The 20,146-nt window shown below is 50.1% G+C and overlaps 1 protein-coding gene across 1 annotated transcript in view; it reads left to right on the plus strand.

Annotated features, from left to right (window-relative positions):
• The first annotated feature begins 3,296 nt into the window (after nt 1–3,296).
• Nucleotides 3,297–20,146, plus strand: part of dag1 (dystroglycan 1) — a 35,165-nt gene continuing 18,315 nt past the window's right edge. The window contains exon 1 of the mRNA XM_028429061.1: nt 3,297–3,695. The gene's annotated coding sequence lies outside the window, so the exon portion shown is untranslated. The remainder of the gene's footprint in view (nt 3,696–20,146) is intronic.

Raw genomic sequence — 20,146 nt, forward strand, 5'->3', positions numbered from 1 at the left:
TAGACTCATGGTAAGTAATCAATAACATGAAGTTCATCTATTTATACTTCAGTGTGACCCAAAGCAGTGGACTGACTGACAGACCCATGCTGCCTCTGATGCAGTCACAGGGCTAAAGATAGAGGATGACACGGACTGTTGGCACTCAGAGCCACCCAACACCCAGCACCCAACAAACACAAGCAAGGACTTCGTAGACCTCTGATAGCCTCTGCTAGCCGGTCCAGAGTCAAAGCTGTCTGAGCCTAACTCTTAGCTTAGCCATGGACACTCCAACACCACACATTCCAGTCGTCAGTCGTTGTGTATCTACAGTCGCTGCTAAAACAGGGAGAAAGAGAAGCTATAATAACATAGGACTGAAATTCAATTAAATAAAAAATAATAATGATGATGATTCTCATTCTAATGTAGCATCGTTAGAAGACAGAGCTGGACACTGACACAGGACGTGTCTGTCTGTGGCTGTAGCGAACATAATGGACTCCCAGCCTCACCCTGCTCAGGGACCGAAGACGGGCTGCTTGGGGGGGGGGGGGGGGGGCTGTTTCAATATTCATGACGGTACATGACAGAAGCGTCGATGAGAGGAGAAGCAGGAGTAAACCAACGCCACAGAGGGAGATGGGAGAGCTGGGAGAGGGAGGCGGAGGCAGGCGGACAAAGACGGAGAAAGCCTGGAGAGCAGAAAAGAAGCGACTGTACTACGACCGCCTGCAGACAGACTCACTTTACTGGTTCTCTCAAGATCAGCTCAGCTGTGGAGGCCGCCTCCGGTGGACACCGGAGGAACTGCAGTTCTGACATGGTGCTGGCTTCATGTCTCACCCCGAGGGTGCTGCTTGTTAAAACGTATGGACGCTGGATGCTCTGTATGATAAGACGAGGCTTCTTGGTGTTAGCATTTAGCTCTAGCCTCCCCAGTACAATCACACAGAGCTGCTAGCAGCTGCTTTCCCCACCCAGGAAGTGTGCGCAGAGGTGGATCAAATACCCACTGCCATGATGTGGTGGTCTCTGTCACAGGGACCTGGGTCAGACGTCCCCCTCCTGCTGGACCTGATCCAGCCTCAGACCACAGAAGCCGCTCAACAGCTGTACACCTCATTCAGGGTGGGTCTACTTTAAAAAGAGGGCTGTGTGTTTTTCAGAGTAACTTTCACATCATCAGCTCAAAGACACACAGCACGTTATGATCATGTGCCATTCATTAACCTCCACAGCCTGCAGAGACCTTCCACCAGCACCAAACAGCCACCAAGTGGATCCTTCACTTGTGATGGACCGTTTCTCCCCCACAGCGCCGCCGCCGTCTGCTGCCAGTTGTACTCACACTCTCAAAGATGGCTGACCTCTGGGACAAACACCAGCAGTTTCCGGGGTGTATCAGCCCTCTCCATTTCTCTGTTTGATCTGAGGAGACTTAACTCCCAATTAAACATAAATGAAACAAATAATTAGCAGATTCACTTCTCACTCTGAAATGAAACGCGCTGCGTTGCTTCCACCTACGCTCGTCTCGATGGCAGAACAAAGCTGCGTCTCATTAAAGCGATTCTCCAAAGGACGGCAGACACCGCAGGGTGCGGGTGACGCCAGGAGAGCCTCAGTACAGGTGGAGGGGGAGAAGCCCCGCATCAGCTGACCTGCCTGTAGACACCCAGGACACTCGGACCAGGACCCACTTCACCAAACAACAAGACTACATATGATCAACCATATTTTACCCATAATGCACTCTGTTCAGGGTCAGAGTTCTTCCTCAGCAGGGCGGAGCCTGGGCTGAACAGAGCCTCAGACCTCCTGTGTGTGGACCTGTGGCTGCTTGTCGTGGTCTGAGGTCCCCGCTCCCACACCAGGCTCCACCACGTCTTGATCCTGCCTACGTACACATCAGAGCACGTCCAAGGGATTCAAGGTGTGAAGTAAAGGCTGAGGGATGCTCTGCATACATTACATATGTAATATTTAAATACACAGAGTCCCACTGCAGACCACAGCTGTTGACAGAAGCTGCTTGATGAGCATTCACAGCCGGATCAATGTCGTCATCATAACTCCATTTTAGCAGGCGTTGAGTAAACACATTGATTATTTGTTCATGATTAGAGACAAGAAAAGGCTCTGCTGCTGGAGAGAGAGGGAGGAAGAGAGGGAGAGAGAGAGAGAGAGAGGGAGAGAGAGAGAGGGAGGAAGAGAGGGAGAGAGGGAGGAAGAGAGAGAGGGAGAGAGAGAGAGGAGAAGAGGGAGGAGAGGAGGAGAGAGGGCAGGGGAGAGAGAGGAGGAGGAAAGATAAGAGAGGAGAGGGATGAGTAGAAGAGAGAGGGAGGGGAGAGGAGGAAGAGAGAGAGGGGAGAGGGGAGGGAAGAGAGAGAGGGAGAGAAGAGGAGAGAGAGAGAAGAGAGATGGAGGAGAGAGAGAGGGAGGAGAGGAGAGGGCGGAAGAGAGGGAGAGAGGGAGGAGAGAGAGAGGGAGAGAGAGAGAGGGGAGAGGAGGGAGGGAGAGAAGAGAGGAGAGGGAGGAAGAGAGGGAGGAGAGAGAGATGAGAAGAGAGACGAGAGAGGGAGGAAGAGGAAGGGAGAGTAGCGTGAAGAGAGAGAGGGAGAGAGAGAGAGAGGGAGAGAGGGAGGAAGAGAGAGAGGGAGAGAGAGGGAGAGAGAGAGGGAGGGAGAGAGGAGAGAGAGAGAGGGAGGAATAGAGGGAGAGAGAGGGGAGAGAGAGAGTGTGTGTGTGTGAGACAAAGAGAGAGAGAGAGAGAGAGAGGGAGGAATAGAGGGAGAGAGAGGGAGGAAGAGAGAGAGTGTGTGTGTGAGACAAAGAGAGAGAGAGAGAGAGAGAGGGAGAGAGAGAGAGAGGGGGGGATAGAGGGAGGGAGAGAGGGAGAGAGGAGAGGAGAGGAGGAGGGATAGAAGGGGAGGAGAAGGTGTGTGTGTGAGACAAAGAGAGAGAGTAGGAAACAAGAGACTGAATGAAAGAGGTGGAGGGACTGAAAAAAACTGGAGAGGGAGGGGGGATGTTTGGGGGTGGAGTAATTCAGAGAATGCGAGACCTCCTCCCTCCCTCTCTCTCTCTCCCTCTCTCCCCCTCCCTCCCTCCCTCCCTCCCTCTCCCTCCCTCCCTCCCCTCTCCTCTCCTCCCCATCCTCCCCTCCCTCCTCCCTCTCTCTCTCCCTCCTCCTCTCCCTCTCTCTCCCTCCCTCCCTCCCTCTCTCTCTCCCTCCCTCCCTCCCTCTCTCTCCCCCTCCCTCCCCCTCTCTCTCCCTCCCTCCCCCTCTCTCTCCACTCCTCCTCCGGGTGGAAATTCATCCTTCAGCCTCGGTAGCGGACATTTACGTGGAGGACCTCGGGAGTGCGGGTCGTGTGCCGTGGTGGAGGTCCGGGTTGGTGAAGCAGCGGCTCCTCTCACACAGACCAGGATTGTTCTCCTCGTGGTTCCTTCCGGACTCTGTCTTTTTATACACTGAAGATATTTTGGTTCTAAGTTTGGAGCAGGAAGACAGCCCGCCGCCAGCCGGGGGGACAGGAGACCTGACACCGAGCCGCCAGCCTATATTTGTCCCTCCGACCGTGTGTGCGAGAAGGAAGCAGGAAACCGAGCCGCCCGCCGCCACCTCCGCTCCAGCAGCAGCGGCTCGACAGGACGGGAAGGATTTAGGCGGAACACCAGGAAGGGATCAGCCCGGAGGAGGTCTGACGGTCAGTCCCGCTCTGTCTTCTGTCCTCTGTCTGTGTGTCTGTGTGTCTCTGGCCTGAAATCTCTGCGTGTTGCTGGAAAGTGCTTCGGAGAGGGAGCGAGCCGCCCGGAGCTCGCTGTGGCGGCGGCGTGAGATCCGGACGCGGCTGCGCGGCGCTCGGCCGGAGACGCCGGGATCGGCGCGGCTCCTCGGCGCAGGGTGTCTTTAGGCGGCCGCTGTGATTAGCTGCTTATCCCGGCTCCGCGTCCACACGCCCTGCTCCCCCTCGCCTCCTCCTGCCTCCGTCCTAGCCGGCGGGGGGACAGCTGAAGCCGCCACTCTCACTCCGCTGGCGTCCGAACCGAACAGGTGCATTCTAAAGGCGGGCCGGGAGCGGCCGCGGTCCAGCGGACAGAAGGGCCCCTTTCACGGCAGGTTTATTTTTGGCACGCTGTCCCCAAAGACCTGAAACCTGAAGTCCCGGCGGTGTGCGCGCACGGTACCGACTCACAGTGACCTCATTGTTCCTGGTGCGGCTCCCTTTACGTGCGGCTCGTGCTGTTGCACGCTCGTGGGCTTGGTGAAAGTTGGTTAAACTGCATCAGAACCGGTGGGGGGGGGGGGGGGTCCCGGTATGCTGCAGGAGGAGCAGCACACACACACACACACACACACACACACCGCGGCTCCGTGCACGCCGCGGGGCGCTCCTGGAGGTGAAGTAGGTGCGCACCGCAGGGTTTGCGCCCACCTCGTCGTGATTCCGCGCACGTCTGCTTTGCCATGGAGACGTTTGACAGCCTGCCGCGGTGTGAGCTTGTCTCCTTTGACCGAGACAAAAAGAAGAGAGGCAGAGGAGGAGGAAGTGTGTGAGAGAAGCTGTGATGAGTCCATTAGCTGAACAGGATCAAACATTTAAAGCAGAGTATTCAGACAGAAATCTGAGCCCCTGAACGCACCGCCTGCTCTTTCTGGCCATGATGAGGAGGAGGATGAGGAGGATGTGTGTGACATGTACTGAAACGTCCTGACATGCAGCCAGGGCTGGACTGTGGCAGGAATGTGTCCTTGTGGTGCTGCAGGGCGTGCAGGCGGCTCAGGTGTCTCTGAGGTGGAGGCCGCCGCTCTGGCTTCACTACAGAGCCGTTTATTTTAGCCCGGCTGACCTTTGAGCTGCTCCTCCTGTGATTTACACTTTAAATTCCTCCTCAGGTCCAAAAGCTCCCTCTCTCTGTTGTGATGGTGCTTCAGCGTTTCACGGCCCATCTGTCCCACGGGGCCTGAATAAATGAAAGGACCCTGCCGGGCAGTAATGGGTGATTTGGAGGGTTTTTGAGTGTTCCCATGGGGCCATTATTCTCTGTCTGAAGGGTGAGAGGAGGCCGCAGGTCCTCCCATTTTCCTGATACCCCCAGTGGACGTAGATCAATACTTCAGCCAGGATGGATCCTGCTCTGCTCTCTCGGCTCCTGTGTGTCCGACATGTCCACATTAGGCCAACATCTCTTCGTGTTTTTGTCTTCCATCCAAACGAAGCTGCACTTTTTGAGCTCTGTGGCTGATTTAATTCAGAGCATGTAGTGTAGAAATATCCTGTGTATATGGAGCTCTATGACCAACAGTCTTGAGTGTGTTGCTTGTGTTGAACTTATAAATATGACTTGACCACTTGGTTAGTAGGTGCAGCTCTGGCAGACATTCAGAAGGTGGCAGTATAGTGCAGAACCTCAACAAAACCAGAAGAAGAAGAAATATAACAGAATCAAAGCGCCGCCTCTTAAAGTCAGGTTTTAATCCAACAAACAGAAAAACTCTTGGCGTCAGTTTTCCATGTGGTTGAACCAGCTGGTGTCTGCGGCGCCCCCGTGTGGTCATATGAAGCTTGTTGCAGATCAGGGAATTTTGCCACATCAGTGTGTTCAGTGTAAAAAGCCCGTTTTAACCAAACCATGAAAGATAAGGCTATTTGTGGACATTTGGCGGCCGTTTCTTCCTCAGCTCACCTCAGGCTGGTCTGCCAGTCCCACCAAATGTGACCATGTGTTGTTTTTTGGTAGTGGATAAAAATGGACCGGTGTGTGTGTGTGTGTGTTTGTGTAGCTCGCTGTCATGTGAGTGTGTGTGAATACAAAGCTGGAAAAGGACAAATGTGTTCAGACAATTCTCCTCGGATGAAAAAAGGATTAAAAAAGCAGATTAGTGTTTCAGCTGCAGTAAATAACCTCAGCCTCGGTTTTTGTCTCTCTTCACTTAAAGCTCACATGATGTGCTGAGTAACGTCTGACCGGAAACGGCCTCCAAGACTTGCAGGACCATTATGAATCCAGAGCTCCCTCTTCTTCTTCTCCTCCTCCTCCTCTGCTCTCTGAGGATGTTTCTCTATTTCAAAAATCAATATCATCCAAAACAGGATGGAGGTCTGGTGTTATAAAAAGCCTCCGAGTGATGGGTCTAATCTTTAGGTGTAAGGAGCGCTCTTCTCAGAGATCACAGCAGGTTTGTGTTTCTTCTTTTATTGGAGGAAGGTGTGTGTGTTGAAGTAAGCCCACTTTATCACACTGGGAGATGAGATTTAGATCCTCCAGGCGCTTTCCCTCCCTGTGTGTCTTTCTGTGGGCTAAAACAGGGGATGAGGCATCCGGTGTTCCTCTGCCTACAGTTGGCTTCCATGCTGTCGCTGTGACTCACGCTCTCTCCCTGGCTGGAGCACCACTCGTGGATGTTACCGTGCAGTTACCAGACAATAAAATGAGATGTTTGAAGGTGTGGGACGCCATGGAGGACGTTAGAGTACTGCAGGACTTTGGTCACTGTCAGTGAGAAACAGACTTCATATGGTCAGTAATTGGTATGTATCAGGCTAACATGGAGCTCTATGAGGATTGACTCACCTTTGGAGCCAGCCTCTAGTGGACACAGGGGGAACTGCACTTTCATTTCTCAGCTGCGCAGGTCAAAGTTCATGGTGAAAGTGTTTCGTCATGTGAAACATGCAGCAGTCCACAGCTCTTCCTTAGTTTGTTCTGACCAATCAGCAGAGAGCACGCTGCCACCTGGTGTAGGAATCAGTTCAGTGTTCAGTGAGAGCACTGAGTCTGATGTAATGGTAGGTTCTGTGATGACGTGCAGGCTGAGTGTGAACTGGAAGTGCTTTTGGGACCAGAGCTGCTGAAGTTGGTCTTTTTGCTGTTGTCATGGTTTCAGGATGGTTTAAAATAGAGGCCAATAAAAATGTGTGGTCGAGCGGCCGGCCCGCTGCTTTGTGCATCCATAACGTCCTCTATATGAGTCAGCTCAGGAGCTTCTTCTGAGTCAAAGCTACAATAGCTGCTGTCATGAACCGTAATTCCTCATAATACGTTTGCTGTGGGCTCAGTGTCTGTCAGGGCTCGTGTTGCTCTGCAGAGGAGCCTTCAGCTGCCGCCTTCACTCACCTGTTGTCACAGAAGCACACACAGGGCTGCTTCACTGAAGGCGGGGGAGGTAAAGAATCCGTGCCATGCCATGGAGTTAACACTCTCAGATAGTTGTGAGCGCTCGCCTGCAGCTGCATCCACCCTGTGAGCGAGCAAACAACACCCCAATCAACACCTGTCAACTTTAAATAATGGCCACTGACACTGTTGCCCTGGTCACAGGCAGATTTCAGACAGGAAGGCGCTCCCACAGCCCACTTCCTGTTTGGGAAAAATCACCAAAGGATTGTGTGATGAAGCTGTGGTGAAGAGCAGACTGCAGGACAGACAGCGGCGTGATGGACGTGTGTGTTCTGTCCTCCTCAGCTAGCTCAGCTGTGTCAGTGCTTGCTGACAAATGTAAAGTGTGTGTGCTGAAGCTGGGGGCGTAGTCTTACAGTGACTCATTATGCCACCCAGCCACAGGAGTAATCCTCCTCCTCCTCCTCCTCCCTGCTCAAGGACTGAAATCCGTCTGCCAACATCTTGACACGGAGAGAAGTTTCACAAACTTTTTTACTGATTGAATTGACCTGATCACATCCAGCAGCAGCAGCAGTGTGTGTGTGTGTGTGTGTGTGTAGATGAGCAGTGACCGATCAGAACACAGTGATCATGTGACAGGAAGCAGCTTTGGGTTCAGTGGGATAAACATTTTTTAGGATATTATCACACACTCCTATGAACCCTGTTTCCTGAAACAGTGTGAAGAAGCAAGTACTACAGCTGTGTGTGTGTCTATGTCTGTGTGTGTCTCTGTGTGTGTCTGTGGCAGTGCAGTGCAGTAATTATGTGTATGTGTCTGTGTGTCTCTGTGTGTGTCTGTGGCAGTGCAGTGCAGTAATTATGTGTATGTGTCTGTGTGTCTCTCTGTGTGTCTGTGGCAGTGCAGTAATTAGTTCTGGGGCATTAGCTGCTTATGATTGGACAGTTTTATTAGCCCCCTTGTTTTGGCTGGTTAGTCTTCTGGACATGGAGCCAAATGGTGCCTGGGAGTTGCCCGGTCAACCATGGAGGAATTCCTCGGCCATGCCAGAGCAGTTAATGCTGTGAGCAGACCTGATTATGATGCAGCTTCAGCGCTGACGCAGCGGCCGCTCAGGATGATCACCTGATCCCCAGCAGCCTGTCTGTGCACTGAGTGACATGAAGCCTGTGTGTCTGCTGGACTTTACGGTCCTGAAGGAAGAGAACCGATTGGCTCTGTTCGACCAGACGGGGAGGAGTGAGAGGGAGCGGCCTGTGAGGTTCTATATAGCTCCACTAATGCTGCGACTCTACAACAGAACAAAATAAAAAGCCTGGACACAGATTCTTCCAAACTGCCGGTTCATGATGAGCGCTGGTTCTCTTTGAAACCCTGGAAACCGCCCCACATGTGGAGCCGCGTTGCTCGGTCATCTGTGAAGGAATTCAGCTTCACCACCGCAGCCAAACCAGCCAAAGCATGCCAGTGTGGTCACCATGGAGACTCCTCTGGTTGGCTGAAGGGTGAGGCGGGTGAGGGGTGGGGGTGGAGGTTCTTCAAGTAGCTCTGCTCATTCAGGCGAGCACAAATATTTGAATAATATTCGGCTCCTCTTTGGCTCCTAGACGTTTTTGATAGTGAAGCCCGTTCCAATAAACAGCTGGCCGTGGCTGTTCTGGCCCGTTAGCATGAAACAGAACCGTCCCATGTGACACATGCTGCCACTGCCGCTCAGGCTGTTCGCAGGCCTGGCCGTTAAACTTTACAACTGGAAAAAAAGAGACGATTTAAAGAATGTTTTTCACACATTTGTCGCCCGTGATTTAATATTTATCCTGCTGCAGCAGCCGCTGCCCGACTGACAGCTTTCACTGTATAAATCAATATTTAATAACAAAAAGACCACATTCATTTATCAGTGAAATTAAAGCTGTAACCTGTCATGTTTGTAGCTCTGCTTGTTTTAGTTTGAATGTTTTCATATGATTATTCTGATATTTAGACGGCGTCACACTGGACTGAACGAGTAATCAATCAGATAAAGTATCTAATAATCAGTAAAATGGATATAGCCAAGTGATATTGATCTTTGACAGTGTGAGTCTTACCTGCACACCTTTAGTCAGGAGTCTTCTTCAGTAGAGGACATGAATACTTTCACACCCAATGTTTGTCGTCTCTTTAAAAAGCTGTGTGTGTGTCCTCTGTGTGTGTGTGTCATCTGTGTGTGTGTGTCCTCTGTGTGTGTGTTGACTCAGGCCAACAGCTCAGTTCTTCCACCTGGTGGTGTTGGTGGGAGACAAATACAGCAGGCCGAGGAAATGAGAGCTGAGAGAACCTGACATGTTAAATCTAACAGTCAAACACAAGACTGTGTGTGGGTCTGTGTGTGTGTGTGTGTGTGTGTGTGGTGGGCTGGGATTCTCAATAGACGACGTTGTTTCTGGTGTGGATTCACACACTCGCACAAGTAGGAGCAAACAAGTCACATGACACTCACACATACACCACATCAGTCAACACAAACGTGAGAGAAGTCGGCGCCTTCAGTGTTTTCTTAAATCATTCCAATGTGTTACTGTGAGACTCTAAATCTGAAAACGTACCCAGTGCATCATAAAAAGGAACCATTAAGGTAGAAGGGGTTGTTGAACTTTCTCCAAGGTCCTTGAATGCATCACCAAATCTTAGCTTCACATTTTTTTCCATGTCTGAGTTAAAACTTCTCCAGAAATAATGACTTCACTCCAACAAGACTCAGTACAAAGTCCGGCCCTCCTCAGAAAGCAGCAGGAAGCCATGATGGAGTCACATGACCAACATTGAGAGGGTATCTGTCTGACCTGCAGCTTGCTATATATTATACTGAGCAGCCTAACGGTTGTGGCATTAGAATAAGTTAGCTGTGTGTCTGTGATGCCTCTGGTGGCCCCACTGATGCAGCAGCCAGATGTCCCGTTTGAAGCAAACTTTATTGTGACTGTAAACTCCTGCAAACACTGAAGCTGCGGCAGGAAGTAAACGCCGTCGTCAGGGAGCATGAATGCTCATCTCCCACTCTATTTGCAGATTTGTGTAACGGATCAGGATGTCATGAGTCACCCATTCACCCAGCCATTTATCCCACTATTCATCCACCCACCCATCCGTCCACACACTCATCCACCCATCAAACCATTTATTCACCCCTCCCATTCATCCGTCAGTCTGTCTTTTATGATGGGCAGTCATTCAGAGGGATGAGAGCTGCCGTCTGCCAATGAGCTGCGATGATTCACGTCCCGAAGCTGCGCCATTATGTGTGTTTGCACAGGGTGTGTGTGTGTGTGTGTGCAGGCCAAGGAGGAATTTGGGAGTGACAGTGGATGTAGTAATGGGATGTCTTGATTGATAGTGCTGCAGACTGCAGAAAGGCAGCGGGACGGGAGGTGGCTGCGATAGAGAGAAACGGGGTTAATAGAAAGCGAGGGAGTGAGAGCAGCAGAGAAAATGAGCACAGAGCGGGGGTGGAGGAGGTGACAGCAGGAAGTCAGGCTGAGGAGGACAGGTGAGGAGACGAGCAGGTTGGTGTGTGTGAACGTCCTCCTCCACCTTCACCTGCAGCTCCTCAGAGGGTCTGAGGTAATGTTTGCATGGTTACAGTAAATGATGGTGATAAGCTTCAAGGACACAGCACAGAGCCACAGCCTCATACCTCTGCTGCACTTTGTGTTTTATCAGAGCTAAAGATGGTGTTGAGCTGTGACAAGATGGAGGCTGGAAGCAGCAAATATGACAGCACTGGAAGGAGGTGGAGGAGCAGGTAGTGGCGTAACAAAAGAACCAACCTGTACCCTCTATACCTGAGAAATGAAGCCAGGTATTACAGCCTGCAGTTCCCCCCGCAGCCTCTGGGGGCTCCAACAGCAAAGCTCCATGATGGTCGAGCAAATGCTGTGAACTCAGATTCCAAACATGCTGATTTTACCTGGTGTCAACCTGCTCTGCGGCTGCATGTACCATGTACATGAAGGGCTGCAGCGCTCTGAGCTCGGTGGCAGCAGGAACGTCTTCCATACGCTGCGGAGCCGCCGAGGAAAACATCTCATAACCTTCAAAGTGAGTGAAGCAGCCTGGAGGCTCGCGCCGGCCTCTGCTCTGTGTTTAAGTCGGCAGGTGGATTTCTGCAGAGCTGCAGATCCTCTTGAAGTTCACCTCGAACCAGGTGTTCCGCCTGCGCCGAGCTCGGCCTGTAATCAGCCCGGCTCGGCTGGAATGATAAGAACTCGCTTCAAAGCACAGATCGAACCCTCTCATCTGGTTTCAGTGAGACTGAACTTCTTCTTCTCTGTTTTTTCTGCCCTCTCTGAGGAAGAATACAATGATTCAAATGAAGCAAAGCAGATCAGCTCCTCTTCATTTTAAGGACAGTCTGCTGGTTCTCCTCTGTGGAGAGCAGTAATTCATCAGCAGCATCCTCTGCTCTCTCAGCTTCGTTGTTATTCTGAGACGCTAGCAGAGCAGCTAGCATGGCCAATACAGTCATTGTTTGCTCCGTGCTATCGGAGGGTACAGGACTGCACTTTAAAAGACTGACACACACTTACCCGAGAGAGAGGGAGAGAGAGGGAGAGAGTCATTAATGTGGGGAGAGTTTCAGAGACAGAGCGGCGAGCTATCTCTCTGTGCAGCAGTGTGTCTGAAACTGTGGCTGCTGCCTGCACTCCCTCAAGACACAAGGCTGTGTGTGTGTGTAGCATCTGCAGGTCTGTGTGTCACGCTCGCTGGTTTACATGCTACTACAGTGAGCTTAGCGTTGTTGTGCTGAGGCCTGCAGGAGGTGTCTGAGCAAAAAGGTTTTCTTTAACTGACGTAACGTGTTTCTGAGATTTTAAATTCAACGTTCTGACTTTTACAGATTCAGAAAATCACAAAACGATCAAATATTCTGAACCAAAATCTTTCCTTAATTTCTCAGATTACTTCAGATTAAACCCAATAAATCTGATTATGAAGAAAAAGAAGTTGATGTAGCAGTTTCCACTGCCTCTCCTCCGTCCTCCCTGTGCTCACACACTGAATCTGTGTTCGTGTCTTCGGTGAAGCCGTAAGCCGACTCTGATGTTCTCCTTATGTTTTCATTTGTAACAGTTTAGAGGGATTCTGGTCTGATTCCTGGCGACATTTACCTAAATCAGCGAAGAGGTGAAAAACTACAATCTGCTGATAAATATCAGGCGGCGCTCTCGCTCCGTGTGACTGTGATAAATTTAGCAGATGGAGAAGCATCTTTAATGCTGCAGAAAAATCCGAGCCGAGCTACCTCTAAACCCTGCAGCCAGTTGGAGGTCACATTGCTCAGTTTGTGAGGCTATCAGCCGCGGCCTGCTATTATCTTAGAGATAAAGAATGAGGCCTCGGAGCTGAGACATCTGCAGTGACCGTGGAGGGACTTAGAGGTGGAGGAAGATGGGAGATACTGACTGGCTGGCTGCAGTGAATTATGAGCTTTCTGAGGAGGAAGGACTGACGGCACCAGCAGCCACACTCACAGTCCTGACTGAGGCGCTCACGGCTGATCGGATCAATAATCACATGTTCCTGACCTGCTGGTGTTCGCTGGGTTAATGACAGAAAAGTGGATTCTTGCTGTTCTTCTGCTTGATTTATGGCACATATGGATATGTGTGCAACAGTAAAATAAGTACACATGGATCCAGCTGTTTGTAACGGAGCCTGCAAACGTTTGAAATGTTCCAGTCGGACTAGATACAAATATCCAGAGGAATAAATATTAGAAGTCAGCTGCAGGTCAGACAGACACTCTCTGAGTGTTGGTCATGTGACTGCTGCTCACATGTGACTCCATCATGGCGTCCTGCTGGTTGCTGAGGAGGACAGAACGTCTTGTTGGTGTGTTTATTTGGAGTAAATGTTTTCTGATGTTGTTGCACGTGAGCATCTTCATGGTCGCCTGAAGGTAGCGTGTAGAATGAAGTAGAATAATCTGGGGCTCTGTTTACATGCTGACTTCTTTTTCCCCTTAATGTGACGTCCACGTGCACTTTAATGGTTAAAGGTGAGCGGCCCTGTGACTCTGCTGGGAGACGGCAGAACATAGCTGTGTGGCTGCTGCTGCTGGTTTTGCTGCCTGCTGGTGTATTTATATATATCTGGGAGCTGGGAGCCTGATAGGACAGACACGGAGATGAGAATTGATGACCTGCATCACCGGGGGATGGAGGGAGATGCCTATCACTGCAGACTCATCACACACACACACTGAGCACGTAGCCGTAATGTGACGGGACGCATTACTCATGAAACCAACACACACACGTGTGTACGGTGTATCCTGTGGTTGCCGTGGTATCCAGGTCAGTGCAGAATGTGTAGAACTATATTATCAGGACGGCGCACAGCTGACCCAGATTAGGCCTGTTTATCTTCGCAGAGGTGTTTGCGGTGTGGAGCAAAATGGAGCCGCCAGGGAGGTGAATCAAACTCGGAGCACCTGAGGGATGATGGGATGGATTTCAGCTGCTGTTTTGGAGGGGGGGGGCAGAAAGAAGTGGAGCCTCGGGTTCTGGTGAATTTCTGAAAACTTGTCCCACATGATTGTTTGGACTGTGTAATCAAAATGAGACGCCTCTCCCTGAGGTAACCGCCCACTCTGACACCTGCTCGGATGAAATGATTCATCATGTAAAAATAAAGGCCGTCAGCTTACTCCTCTCGTAATAACTGGAAGCGAACCCCTGCTGGATTCAGTGTGAGAGCAGTTTAACTTATTTTAACCTCTGACTCTGTTTAGGTCTAAAAATAGTTGCTGCTGGTTATTTACCGCTGTCAGAGCTGTCGCAGGGAGGAAAAGCAGAGCACATCGCAGGGAATTGGATAGCACCTGGGAGGGAAAGTTCACAGAATGAAGCGCACCCTCGGATTAAAGGGCGCAGATTAGCAAGTCTGCAGAGCTGTCTGAAGGGGTTAGAAGCTGAGGAGGGTGAGGACTGTGTGTGTGTCTGTGTGTGTCTGTGTGTGGTGCTTATAGAAGGTCTTGTGTTACCCAGCTGTCATTTTGTGTCACAGTAGCAACTGTACCCAGCTGTCTATCTCTCTCACACACACACACACACACACACACACACACACACACACACACACACACACACACACACACACACACCAGCTGCCCCCAGCTGTCAGTGTGTGTCAAGTCTTGGCTGGTGGTCCCAGAACGAACAGAGGTCACAGACATGTTGGTCGTCCTATAGTTGTGAGGACACCCTCTGATTGGACAGCTTCACGCCACCCACTGACTGACTGATGGACATCCCGCCCTGGTGTCCTCTGTCCAGCTTGTGGACTGAACTCAGCCTGGACATCTTTAAGACCTGAACCTTTTTCCTGAAAGTCCACACACAGAGGAGTGTGTGTGTGTGTGAGAGAGAGAGAGAGAGAGAGAGAGACGCCTTCAGGACCCTGATTACTGATTGTAACTTTTTCTACCTATTCTTTTACAATAACTATATTTCCCCTCCTCTCAGTCATCCTTCATTTTATCATGATTCGTTTTGCAGCTGTTGCAGTGTGCAAAGCATCATGGCATTTTCCTCCTATGAACTGTTGGCCTTCACACACACACACTCACTCCCCTAAAAGCCAATGAGCTTTATGAGTGAGTGGAAGTGCTGATGCATCCATGCTCTAATCAGTGTGTGTGTGCGTTTGCTGCGAGGAGAGGAGCCCACAGCTCCCATGATTCTGCCCCGCCGCTTCCATTTTTATTTATTTGTGCCTCGCCTCAAATTAAATCCTCATTCTGTCAAACTTAAAGCAGCCTGAGCTCGGCGGAGGATGAGGAAAAACACCCATCGGTGTTTTCAGACGGCGGGACGTGGACTTTGATCTGGGTGAAGGTCACACTTGTTTTCTAATGTCACAGTTGGAACAACAAAGATATCTTTAGTGTCTGTGTGTGTGTGTGTGTGTCTGTGTGTGTGTGTGTGTGTGTGTGTGTGTGTGTGTGTGCGCCAGGCTGCCTGGGATGATCATGTTTTCCATGAAAGGATTATGTGATAGATAAGGATCTTGTTTGTGGAGATAATAAACGCCGCTGCAGGTCGTCTGCTTATTGTGTAACTTTACGTTTTTGGAAAGCTGGGAGGTCCGGAAGCTCCGCCCCCTCCTGTGGCTCTTCCTGTTGTGTGTCTGTACATCTGGACAACCTAACGATGAAGCAGAAGGAAAGTGGTCGAATCAATATGCCCATCAGTGTTCATTTCATGGCGGCCTCTAAACTAGGCAAAATCGTATCGTGTGCAATTAATCGTCAGAATTGTCACCGATTAGTATTTGCCACTTATCGATTACGGCGATTACTCGTCATGATGATACGTACTCTCACCATCACCCACAAGCGCGCACATGTGAGCCCACAATCACAATAATGGTGGAAGGCAGCCGGAGCACAAAGAAAGCCGGAGAAAGCGCGACAAGGCCAGAGCGCCGGCTACAGCTGTAGTATGAAGCGTGGTGCTTTGGTTGTTGCCATAGTAACTGGATGTTTGCTCGTATTGAAAGAATGAACTCCGACTGGAGAAGCTGCCTCCCGATCTATCTAAGATAGGAAACATTACAACGGCAGATATTGGAAAGAATCCGCGGTACGTTTAGTCATCGTGCTGCTTACGACCAAACTAAGCGCTGGAAGAACGTAAGAGGTTGATTTGCACAGACACACATTTAAAAGTGAATGATGTGACTTTTCTGAACTTATTTGTCCTGTTTACTGTTAATGCTGACATGTTGCTCGGTGACCTGAAGATAAGAACATCTGAAGGACAAAGCTACTTTAAATGTTTGCTTCATTATTATTTTGAAGCAGTTTGTGCGTCTGTCATCAATATATATTTCAAACATGGCTGGTTGGTGCCTGATCACTACTTTAACCTGTTAGAATGAAGGGGTTAACTTGACTGATGATTTGTCAGAATCATTTTAGAACAATGTGGTGATTTAGAGTCAAAAACATGTCAGTGCAACTGTCAACGTTATCGGCTAAATGCCATAAATAATCATGATTAATTTTTTTGCCGATATCGCCCAGCCCTACTCTGAACTGTGCTCCTCTGGTTTCTTATACGTTTGTCCTGATCCTGATGGATGGTAGTTACCTCTGAGCCGGCCCCACCCCGGCGTCTGCAGAGAGGAGATGTTTGCTGTTTTCTCGTCCCTCTCTCGTGTTTTATGAGGCAGGTTCACATCTGCTTCCTGCTGTCTGTCAACGCAACTCCGATATCAAAGCTGCTCCGTGAGGAGTGGCCGGAAACTTCCAGCAGGACGTGTTGTTCTCAAAGTTTCCCAGAAGTCGGTGTCTGCTGTTCAGCTCAGACCTCTGTGCTCCTCTCTGCTCCTCTGTCTTTATATGTGTCCCAGCCTTTGCATCAGTTTTTCTGTGGGTGGACGGTTTGCCACCATCCACCCTGGCCTCCTCCTCCTGATGGATTGTTCTGAGACACAGTCGCCTGTGAACGCCACACAGACGGCGGTTCCACTGGTTCTTCGTCTCTCTGAGCACAGTTCACCTCTCGCTGAGCTGCTGGGAGAGTGTTCAGACTCTCCTCGCCACCGTATGCTCACACATATGGACCGTCCGCTCGCCTGAGCTGCAGCAGCTAGCGCTGCACTCGCTGTGGACTGGGTGGGGCTTTTGCACTACGATTGATTGCATTTGTGGAACTGCTGCAGCTCCTGGTTAATTATCAATGTAATGCAGACTCATTGTGATGCAGGGTTTTGCAGAGTTCTGCTCCTGAAATTCATCCACAAGTAGCCAGAAATGAGGTCTGACCACGAAGACGCACGCTGCCTCTCTCCCACACATACAGAACAATGTGGCCGTCTTACATCCGCACAGCGGAAGAATAATCTCTCTGTTTACAGTGTGCAGAGGGAGCCGGATAAACGCCTAAAATGGGCCTAATCTTCCTGCTAAATATCTAAATCTTATTGTAAAGGTAAACCTCGGAGTAATCTGCAGATACAGCCTGCAGCGCGTCATCGCCACGGAAACGCCTGCAGGTTTGCAGCAGAAGTCTTCTTGTCCTGCACGGCGTCTCGCTTCTCAGGCCTCTCTGTGCCAATAATAGAGCCATCAGCTCTGACTTTGGGGGATTGAAAGGTGACAGAGACTGATGGAGGGACTCGCAGAACTTTGAAGTGCCACTGAAGTGTCGATGATTCACCGCTGACAAAAAGTCCGCCTGTGTGATGAGCTGCCGTGGGGGAATGCCCGCGCCTGTAATTGGCCCCTGAGTGGTGTTTCTGCGTCCTGATTGGCTGCTGAGGGGAATTCCAGCAGAGGAATTTCCTCAGGTTCAGGCTGGTCTTTGCACTTTGTGTGAAGATCAGTTTGATAAATTCAGAAATTGTAGATTTTACTTAAAAAATTTAATCTGCCTCATGTCGTGTGACGTTTGAGTGACACACACACACACACACACACACAGACGTTTTTTTCATTTCTTCCCACAGGAAGGAATCAAAGGCTTTTGTTAAAGTTTACCTTCGGTGCCTCCACCCCTCCCTGCTCCGTCACCATTCCGTTTCCCAGCATGCCCCGGTGACAGTATTAAAGCGGCTCTCTGTCTCCTGATACCTCCCAGGATGTCTGTTATCCCGCACACAAACAAAAGTGGAGAGAGAAATTAGACGTTGTAGTAAAAGATGAAACGTGTGGAGCTTCGCAGGCTCTGTGAGTAATTTAGCTTCTTTGTGGGAAATGCTGTCCCTGCACAGCCTCCATGGGTTCCAGACATGTAGCTGCAAACCACCGTCTATCACAAGCTAAGTTCAACCAATCAGATCAAAGAGGAAACACAACCTGAGGCTGAGGCTCTCTGACAGCTAGCATGTAGCAGCTAGCATGTAGCAGCTAGCATGTGTGTAGAGGACTGTTGTGTCTCTGTGAGGACAATATGAGCATAAAGACACTTTGACTGAAACAAAGTGACTTCATGAAGCAACAGACAGAACTGACAGCACTTCCTGACTGGACTCTGATTGGACAGAACTGACAGCACTTCCTGACTGGACTCTGATTGGACAGAACTGACAGCACTTCCTGACTGGACTCTGATTGGACAGAACTGACCGCACTTCCTGACTGGACTCTGATTGGACAGAACTGACAGCACTTCCTGACTGGACTCTGATTGGTCAGAACTGACAGCACTTCCTGACTGGACTCTGATTGGACAGAACTGACAGCACTTCCTGACTGGACTCTGATTGGTCAGAACTGACAGCACTTCCTGACTGGACTCTGATTGGTCAGAACTGACAGCACTTCCTGACTGGACTCTGATTGGACAGAACTGACAGCACTTCCTGACTGGACTCTGATTGGACAGAACTGACCGCACTTCCTGACTGGACTCTGATTGGACAGAACCACACCTGGTTCAGCACCAGCTCAGAGCCTGGAGCCCTGATGAGTTGTGGATCTGCTGAGACTTGGTGCGAGGTCTGCGAGCCAACAATATAAAACCCGGCGATGAGTTAAATGATGATTAAATGAGTCATCTCTCAGAGTCACATCGATGTGCACAGATTATTACGGTAATGTGCAGAGTGACATCACTCTCAGCTGTCGTTTTGTGAGCTGTAAATGTCGGCATAATGTGCCTCTGCACCCGCCCTGCTATTAACTCCGAATAGGAAATGCATCTGCACCTTTCTATCTATAGCTTTAACAGAGCCGTCCTCACGCTGTGCTCTGGCCTGTGTTACCCACCTGCCACTCCTCAGTCCTCCCCTGCCCTCTCCCCCGTTTCCTCATTCCCCTGTGGAGGAGGAGAGGCGGTGGAAGTGTCCGGTTAACTGTTTATTTATAAAGCTGGAGGAGATGAAGGGGGCGGGGCCTGTGTGTTCATCACTGAGCAGCAGCAGCAAGTGTAGAGGCAGAAAACAGTTTATAACAGCACACACTGCATTCACTACGCCGCTGCTTTCACTACGCCGCTGCTTTCACGTACCATTGATCTGAACCACGCCGCCGAATGTCGGCGTTACGTTTGTGACTGGTGGAGTGAGTGGCTCTGTTTAATTATCCCTGGCTTTGTAAGGTGCGAACAACACGGAACCAATTACACAGAAGCTGCCTGAACATCAGTGCATCAGGGGCAACGGGTCAGAGAAAAGGAACATTTCTGGTTTTTTGTCTCAACAAATTCAATCTTACACTTTTAATGAGTTTTTTTTTAATTTCAGTGGAAAACTGTAAAATCAATTTCACACACGTAACGATGAAGCTGTTAGTCAACCTGAAAACATCAAACCAAGGTCTTTACTAGTTTTAGTTCACCTGTCATACATCCCAGCCATCGGATTTTATTATTCCTGATGGTCCCTAAATGCACCAGGTCTGACAGGGTGGTCTGAAATGTCATCAACCACTTTATTTTGCATAAAAATCCTCCAAAAATAATCTGTGAAAACAAACCGTTCTCTGCCATGACGGACACATGTGACCTTCAGTCACATGACTAAACGTCTGTAGATATCTGGCTGATCTTCAGGTGTTCTACAGCAGAGTGGGAAACAATAGTATGTGGAAAACTGCGTCTAAATGAATCACATTGATCGATTGCACAGCTTCCTCTGTGGGAAAGTCTCCTGTCCCGGTCCAGGAGTGCTGTGAATCTCAGCGCCTGCTGGTTGAGTAATTGCAGGGATCTCTGAGAGGCTCTGAATGACCGATAGAACAGAGTCGGCCACATAGTTCAGCGGAACAGTGGTGTCGCCATGGCGCCCGGTGAACTACTTTCAACCAACACACACCTCGCTCATGTCCGGCGGGACCCCGGCCTCCTCAGGCCGAACCTGAAACAGGGACCCCCCCCCCTCCAAGTTTTTATGACAACTGATAATTGATTAATATCTTCATCCATTTTATCAGGGTCCCTCATGGCTCCTCCATACGAGGCTCATAAACCATGTGCATGTGTGATCATATGAACTGATGGAGCATCTGTCCAGACTGCAGCACGTTCAGCAGCACGGGCAGTG

This window comes from Parambassis ranga, chromosome 18 (genome assembly GCF_900634625.1).
Source record: "Parambassis ranga chromosome 18, fParRan2.1, whole genome shotgun sequence".
NCBI lineage: Eukaryota > Metazoa > Chordata > Actinopteri > Ambassidae > Parambassis > Parambassis ranga.